Source organism: Rana temporaria, chromosome 6 (assembly GCF_905171775.1).
Source record: "Rana temporaria chromosome 6, aRanTem1.1, whole genome shotgun sequence".
Classification (NCBI taxonomy): domain Eukaryota; kingdom Metazoa; phylum Chordata; class Amphibia; order Anura; family Ranidae; genus Rana; species Rana temporaria.
Window position 1 is genome coordinate 135576652 of NC_053494.1, and position 9048 is coordinate 135585699.

Here is a 9048-nt window from a genome sequence, read left to right on the forward strand (position 1 = left end):
CTGTGGCTGTTTGCATAAGGATTGGAGACATCCCCTGCTTCTTGGTTCATTTAGGCTTATGCGACCATCTGGTAACACAGTGGTCTTGTGCTAAGGTGAGAGTACCCATCTGCACTGGTGGAGGGACACGTTTGAGATTTTGGTGTCTTATTTCTCACATGGTGAAGATTCCTACAGGATTTGATCGTTGGATCTTTTCTTTATTTTGGGACTAACTTTAACCCTGTCTTCACTTTAATGTTATTGGTTTGCGCTGCACTGTTTTTTCTATATTTTATACTGTTTTTTGGATTTTGTGAATGTCCGTTCTGGTGGATAACTAGCATTCCAGTGAATTTATAACTGTTAAGTTTTTTTCACATTATTATTATTTGATATTTAGATATTTCTATATATCTCTTATTCAATATTTTCACTTTTTGGGGGTTTTCTTTACCCCCTTTTTTTGCACTAGTTTTGATCATATATACACAATTTTTGCGCTGATTGCACTCCTTGTCTATTACCCTAGTGGATTTGCCATATAATTTATTTGGTAATATACATTGGCTGCTGCAACACAGCCATGGTTGTCACAGTTTTACCTTTGCACAAGGTGATTATACTCCTAGTGATATTTTAATAAAATTAATTCACAGCAAAATTGGTTAGAAAGCCTGTGACACCAGTGTTATGGCTTTACAAGTTCCCTAGTGGATTCTCCATAGATTTTTTTAGGAATGTTTTTAGAGGGAGGAAACAACTCTTGCAACACAGCTATGGTTGTCACATTTCTGCTTTGGCTCAAGGTGATCATACTACTAGTGATCTTTTCATGATATAATTAATTCACAGCAAGCAACATAAAAACTGCCAATGCATTTTGGGGCTTCATACAAACTCTGTCTTCATCAGGCCTCACATTAAAATTATGGGACTTTGGAGAAGGATGTAGTAACCAGTGATAATTTGGGGTCATAGAAGACCTCAAACCTGTGTGGCAGAAAGGGGGTTTATCTGACCTTAGAAACATGTTGGATATTTTGTATGGTTTTTGCCATGAAGCAATTTTATTATTAAAATGTTTTGGGCTCTTGAACATTTGCTTAGACTTGTAGGAAGTAAGAGTTAGTGGGACTTTAAATGAGGTACTGGCATGTCAGGTAAGAATAATAGCATAGAAATTAAGTTACAGTACATGATTAATTTATTACAATCTAGAATTCATATCAGATATTTTGTATAAAATAGATAGGTAGTCACAAGACAATACAGATAGGAAATAGACATGGTATATGTACATGATAAAATTAAATTGATTAAAGAACATATATAATAGAAACAAGTAACTGTTGGCATCTAGTGGCACTCAACACGTTTTCTGGCATTACAGTCATTCATCAGGAGTGTTATGAAGTAATAAACTGGAAAGGAAAATGGACAAGGGTTAATGATAATGCCCTTAGAATAAGGGGGGACAAGGAGACTATGTCCCAACAAGGTGGGGACAAATTGTGAAACTTACTGCACAGCCTCAAGGCCAAGTTCAGTATCTGCCGAGGAAAGCGGGAGTGACGGGCATGATGTCTTCCTTTGGGGTTGAGACTGGGAACCCTCCAAGGACAGAGAACAGCGCCCAGAGCACAACACGGTGGTCACAGCATGATCCAATATACTATGTGTTCACAAGGAGTGCATAGTGTTCCTGGAAAAAATGTGTAAAAAAAGTGAATTAATTAAAAAAAATAATGATAAAAAAAAAAGTGTAGCAGAATATCTATAAATTACATGCAGAAAAACTGAATCGAGCTGCTTTTTATGACTGTTCCTAGAGCTGCACGATTCTGGCCAAAATGAGAATCACGATTTTTTTGCTTAGAATGAAGATCACGATTCTCTCACGATTCTCACGGCGTAAAAAAATGGGCTAACTTTACTGGCTATTTTTTTTTTAAATTCATTAAAGTAATTTTTTCCCCAAAAAATGCATTTAAGAAGACTGCTGCGCAAATACAATGCAACATAAAATATTGCAACAACCGCCATTTTATTCTCTAGGGTCTCTACTAAAAAAATATATAATGTTTGGGGGTTCTAAGTCATTTCCTAGCAAAAACAAATAATGGGCCAGATTCACATAGAGATACGACGGTGTATCTCCTGATACACCGTCGTATCTCAGAGTTGCGTCGGTCGTATCTATGCGACTGATTCATAGAATCAGTTACGCATAGATATGCCTAAGATCCGACAGGTGTAACTGTGTTACACCGTCGGATCTTAACTGCAATTTTAAAATGGCCGCTGGGGGCGTTCTCGCTGATTTACGGCGAGAATATGTAAATCAGCGAGATATGCCAATTGACGAACGTACGTGGGCCCGACGCAGTCACTTTACGCCGTTTACGTAAGGGTTTTCCCGGCGTATAGTTACCCCTGCTTCTATGAGGCGCAGCCAATGTTAAGTATGGCCGTTGTTCCCGCGACGAAATTTGATTTTTTACGTCGTTTTCCTAAGTCGTCTATCCAATGCTAAAAACACTGCTGTATTTAGACATCATGCTGCCCATTTGAAATGCCCACCCACTGGTGTCACGTGATTCATTTAGTAACGACTAATAACATAATTCATTATTGGAGGCAGAATGTAATGTGCTTTATATACAGAACATTTTTATTTTTTTAACCATACAGGCTAATAAATAAGAGAAAGGGAAGACTGTTTCATTTCTCCTGCATTAATAAGGAGTCTTCAGCATCCCCTGTTTATGGGAGGACAGAAATGAGAAAAGCAATAATATTAGACACCCAATAAAAGCAAAAGTTATAAAAGTCTGTAGCTTTAATAGCTCCCCCCTAACCCTGCCAGCCCAGGGACTGGCCCATGTGTGCCAGTTTGTTAAATACAACCCCAACTAAAAATAAAAATAATAGAAACAGAGATTCACATTTATTCTTCTTTTAATTTTTTATTTTTTATTTTATGGGACCAAAGCAGAACAAGCCAAATTCTCCATGCAGAAGTCAGCCACAATAATGTTTTAATTGGTTGGTTTTAATACCCATAAAAATACATATTAAATGTTTATGAGTACTACTATTAATTTTAACTGACTGTCACAAATGTATTCTTCATTAATCCTTTTATTATCATCTTAATATTCTCGCAGAATGATTATTTGTAAATGGGAAATTATTATTAAGCAGACAGGAAGCTGTTGGGTATCATGTCTTTTTCAGCCAGACACATTATTGAAGTAATGTTCATTGGAATCAATCCTTGTATTGTCAGGCTGGTAGCAGCTTTCTAGAGTGGGCATCTTCCCTTTGGTGGATATCTGTCGATCTGGCTCTGACTGATTTAGCTGTTGGAATGAAAAACCTTGTTTTAAAACCCAGTGACCCTTGTGACTGCCTACATGTCTTAAATGCTCCAACAACCCTGCTAGGATACTCAACTGTTTCTGTCTACCTGGGAGTTTTGAATGTGCTTGCCCATCATTAAGTGTTCTAGCACCTCCTGCTGCATTCTCCAGAATATAAACCAAACAACGGGACGCAACAAAGAAATCGGGCACCTTTCATGATGGCCTTTTCTACTACCCTTTGTTTTTATAAAAAAAAGAAACTAGGTTACTGCCCTGGAAAATGTAAGCAGCAGTGTCTTTGTAAAATGATGCAATTTTCCGAGTTAAGCAGTCCTTGCAAACAGCAATGTATACTACACCTTGTTAGTTTAAACAGTCAGCTATGGCAAAATACATGACAAAGCAACAAAGCATTCCCAAAGCAATATGCGTTAGCTATACCGATGACATTGCAGTGGCCTTGCAGCTTTGGTTGTCCGACCGAAGCTTCAGACATAAACAAATGATAAAGGGGGAGTCACTGGATTCCATAGAAGTTATTTTATTTAGCTCTGTGTGTTAGTTGCAGCTTGTGTTACCCAGTTTGCAAATAAAACCTATTGGCACCAATCTGGCAGCATGTATTTATTGCCCCTGACTGCACAGCAGCATGGCAGTCTGGTAACAATATTACACTTGTTAGCATAATATCTCAGTTATTTTGCTAATATGGTTGATGGGAGAGAGGTAGGTGTCATGTGCTCTGTGTACATCCTGTTAGTGGGGTGCATTACACTGTTTGTCTGTGGTCATCATCAAGCAGATTAATCTTTTGCCCAACAAGGCTTGCATAATTCTGGCATCAATGTAACTCAGCTGAGCTAGGGGCACTGAAACCATGCTGTATAGCCTCTGCTATGCCTCAGAGATGTGTAACAAATTCCAGTTGTATGTAACATAAAAGAATTTGGAAACAACTGCGCTAAGGTAAAGTCAAAAGTCGGATTAATAAGCAGCAATTAAATTGTGTATAAACAAAATTGTGAAAGGAAAAAAAGGGGGGATAATTGCGCTAAACCAAATAATAAAAATATATCAAACAAATCAATTTAGGCATCTGCCCAAGTGCATGTGCTATATATATATATAATAACACTCTAATGTACAAACAATAGTGTAAGTCACACAGAGTCAGGAGGCCCAAAACCACCTAACCCTGCGTGGAGAAGTATGTGGGACTCCCAGTGGTAAATGCCAAAGGTTACTGCTACCATAAGCATCACAGCACCGCGGCCACAGTCATACTAGTGAACCAAACCACTGAAGTGATAAATAAAGTCCGTAAAGTCCAAAGTAAATCAAAATAAAGTGATAAGTCCAAAGGTATTCCAATGGCAGGAAAGACACCCGTGTGAACTGCAGAGATGATGTTATTAGACACCAGACGTGAATCCACCACCAATCATGCGGCTGCTTACCAGAAATCAATCAACCATCTCTCAACCATAAGGCTTTAGATCAGTAGTGATTCCTCCACTGGAACTAGAACCATACCAGGCTCAACGGTGGGTATAAAAAACAAAAACAGAGCTCCACATAGCATAAAATATGGGTGATTTATTTTAAACCAAAATGTAACATATATACAACTCACATTTAGGTTGATAAAAAACAGCATTGGCCTGTAACGCCGGCCGGACGTATCCAGGAACAAAGCCACTCGTGTATAGCAATGAGGGGGATGAGTGACGTGTGTATGCCATCCCCCTCATTGCTATACACGGGTGTCTTTCCTGCCATTGGAATACCTTTGGACTTATCACTTTATTGTGATTTACTTTGGACTTTAAGGACTTTATTTATCACTTCAGTGGTTTGGTTCACTAGTATGACTGTGGCCGCGGTGCTGTGATGCTTATGGTAGCAGTAACCTTTGGCATTTACCACTGGGAGTCCCACATACTTCTCCACGCAGGGTTAGGTGGTTTTGGGCCTCCTGACTCTGTGTGACTTACACTATTGTTTGTACATTAGAGTGTTATTATATATATATAGCACATGCACTTGGGCAGATGCCTAAATTGATTTGTTTGATATATTTTTATTATTTGGTTTAGCGCAATTATCCCCCCTTTTTTCATGTAACATAAAAGAACTGCAGCACTAAGAAAATATGCATTCATGTTCATTAAGAAAACATCAAAAGGTAAATAAGAATAAAAAAATTGTGTCCAAGATGGTCCTCCACCCAAAGTAATGATTACACTCAGTGCCGCCTCCACCAAAAACAGAAAGTCGCACCACTAACCAGATGTAGTTGCTGTCTAAGATATAGAACAGCAAATCTTGCATATTACAGGATTTAGATCTTAAGTGGTAAACTGTTAACTTTACACAGACCTCCAACAATTTCCAATCCAAGGGGACTGTCACTTTAAATGTGCTTGAATATATGGATTACAATCCAAAAGACTCTCCTTTTCATGTACTTAAATACTCAGACCATTCCATCCAAAAGAGTGAGTCACCAACTCTCTAGCACAGAGGTTGTGAAAGCTTACTTGCTTAATAGTCAATTTAATAGTCAAAAGGGAGCCAGTTCCTTTACAGACTACTCGTGTTTGCCTTGTCTGCTTTCAGCTGATGCTAGGCGACAACAAGCGAGCCCTGAACACGACACTTCATGGTCATGAACAAACCACCAGTTTTATATTTAACTGTTAGTATTCTGACCACCAGTCTAAAGAGGCACTTCACTCATGTAAGGGTTAACTCATTTGACCTCCAATAGAAGTGGTATTCCTTTACTAATAACTAATATACAGAGGCACTAAATTAATGTCCACCCTTTTAATTGGGTGCTTCTTTTCCCCTGACCACCAAGTTAAGGGACATGACAATGGCCACAAATTTAAAACTGAACTCAGGAAAACTAACAAGTCCTTACTTGAATTGGGTTCTGCAACCAGACTGAAAGGGTTTACTGCTTGTTTAGACCAGAAAAAAACCCCTCTTCCTACCTGATCCCTCTGGCAATGGTGCTTTCTTCCATTCTGACAGTGGACCGTCCCTCAAAATCCTCAGTTATGATGCAATTATCGTGATGATGTTGTCAGGGGACCTTGACCTACTGAAGAGTACAGGAGAGAAGAAACTGCATGGACTGGACTAGCAGTGCAGTGAAACCTGTGGGAGTAAAGGACAAGGTAAGTAAAAGTACCTTTCATAGTCCCCCAGGGATAAACGAGCAGTTAATCAATGCAGTGTGGGTGGCACCCTTCTGCAAGGAAGGATTTTTAATTGTTTTCCATTGCTCAGCTTTAACCACTTGCCGACCGCCGCATATATATATACACGTCGGCAGAATGGTATGGCTGCACAAAGGCACATACCTGTACATCCCTTCGAATTTGCCACGGTGCGGGCATGCACACCCCTGCCGATGTCCTTGATGTCCACCGGGTGCCCGCGATCGTCTCACGGAATGGCAGAACGGGGAGATGTAAACAAGGCATTTCCCTGTTCTGCCTAGTTACAGGACAGTGATCTGCTCATCTTGACATGCCGAGTTAAAGGAATAGCTATTGACAGTTCCCACAAGATAAACTAATACATAATGTGACTTACATTGCCAACAATCGCACAGACAAATATTAGTGTTGAATAGAGTTAACCTTAAAGTGGATATAAACCCTCCATACACCCAGTGAAGTGAACAGCCTCAGATGATACACTGAGATGTACTGATGTACTATATACTGTTTAGAAAAGTTCAGATCGTGTTAAGAAATTTTCTCTTCTTGTTTGACACAGAGTGTGATGTCTGGGCATACAGCCAAGATAGCTAAAATTGCTGATTGGAGGAAAGGATACACCTTATTATAGGCAGAGACTCTTAGAGGTACTTTGTAACAGGGCCAGCTCCATGCTAATCTATTTATAGCATCCTCCGCAGACAGAAATGTCAGGCTGCTTTTATCTGATGTGTCCGAGAATTTGTCAAGAGTTATCAGGCTGATAAACAGAGGAACTGTTCAGGAGAGAGAGAGCTACAGGACTTGGCTCTTTAAAGAGAGATACCAAAATACTGCAGATATATGTGCCCAGCTCAAATTTATTGAATTGGGTTTACATCCACTTTAAGGGGGCACACCTTCACTGACCAACAAGATAAGGGGTAATTTCTGCACTGGACAGCAATAGGTAGATGGATGTGAAAAAAATGAATCAACCCCAGGTTAAAATGCATGACATATCACTGATGGAACATAAGGGCACTTCAGTGCCCTTCTAGTCTCAGAAAATATAGCCAGGGCCGTATTTATGGGCCAGTGCCTAGGGCAGAAGAGTTAGTCGGTCATCACAAAGCTTTGAAACATAAAAACTGTGAAAATATATGTGTTATTTTATTTTCATTATTCTGGTCACCCTCTGAGCATATTTGCCTGGGTTCAGAAAATTAACTGTAGAAAGAGTAAGTGCAGAGGATGTTGAGAGAAGTTACGAGACTATAGTTCAGGAAACATAAAACAATTTCTTCTATCTATTGTTTGTTGGTGTGTTCAGTAAAAAGCAGCTATGAAAGTAAATCAGGTGGCATTGTACTACGGTAATAGCTCATTGTTGCATTTGATAAAATAGATGCAGGCCTCATTGTTCTAGACCAGGGGTCTCCAAACTTTTTAAACAAAGGGTCAGTTTATTGTCCTTCAGACTTTAGGAGGGCCGAATTGTGGCCAGTGGGGGCAGAAAATGTCCCGGGCCCAGCACCAGTGAGAATAAATATGGTCTCAGGTTTGGTGGTCAGTAGGAGGAGTAATATCAGTAGAAGAAATAGTGCCCCCTTGGTGTCATTGGAAGGAATAGTGCCTCATATCAGTTGGAGGAATAGTGCCCCAAGGGCCGGATAAAGGCTACAGTTTGGAGACCCCTGTTCTAGACAGTGTGAAGTATAAAAACAGCCCTGCAAATAGGGGCTGGTGAGTGGACAGTGAAATAAAAGCTTGCGTATTGTAAAGTCTAGACAAGAACCAAGTCTACATTTTGCTGTGTATGTCAGAACAGAGGCTCTGAGTTGTCATACAGTTGCCACAAAAAGTATGTGAACCCTTTTGGAATGATATGTATTTCTGCACAAATTGGTCATAAAATGTGATCTGATCTTCTAAGTCACAACAATAGACAATCACAGTCTGCTTAAACTAATAACACACAAAGAATTAAATGTTACCATGTTTTTATTGAACACACCATGTTCCATATACTGTATATATATATATATATATATATACATACATATATATACACATACATACACACACACTATATTACCATCCCAGTCTTAGTCCACAGGGTTCAATATTGAGTTGGCTCACCCTTTGCAGCTATAACAGCTTCAACTCTTCTGGGAAGGCTGTCCACAAGGTTTAGGAGTGTGTCTATGGGAATGTTTGACTATTGTCCCAGAAGCACATTTGTGAGGTCAGACACTGATGTTGGAGAGAAGGCCTGGCTCACAGTGTCCACTGGGAATTCGTCCCAAATGGGGTTGAGGTGCAGGCTAGTGAAGTTCCTCCACCCCAAACTCGCTCATACATATCTTTATGGACCTTGCTTTGTGCACTGGTCCAAATAATTTGGTGGAGGGGGAATTATGGTGTGGGATTGTTTTTCAGGGGTTGGTCTTGGTCCTTAGTTCCAGTTCTTAGTTCCCCTTGATTCC

The 9048-nt window shown here is 39.7% G+C and overlaps 1 long non-coding RNA gene across 1 annotated transcript; it reads right to left on the reverse strand.

The window, feature by feature from the left end:
* Window positions 1-1252: 1252 nt before the first annotated feature.
* Window positions 1253-6493, reverse strand: LOC120942679. Its single transcript, XR_005750237.1, has 3 exons — window positions 6347-6493; window positions 1505-1684; window positions 1253-1403 (listed from the first exon to the last, which is right to left on the reverse strand). It is a non-coding gene; the product is annotated as an uncharacterized LOC120942679 (long non-coding RNA).
* Between the last annotated feature and the right edge of the window lie 2555 nt (window positions 6494-9048).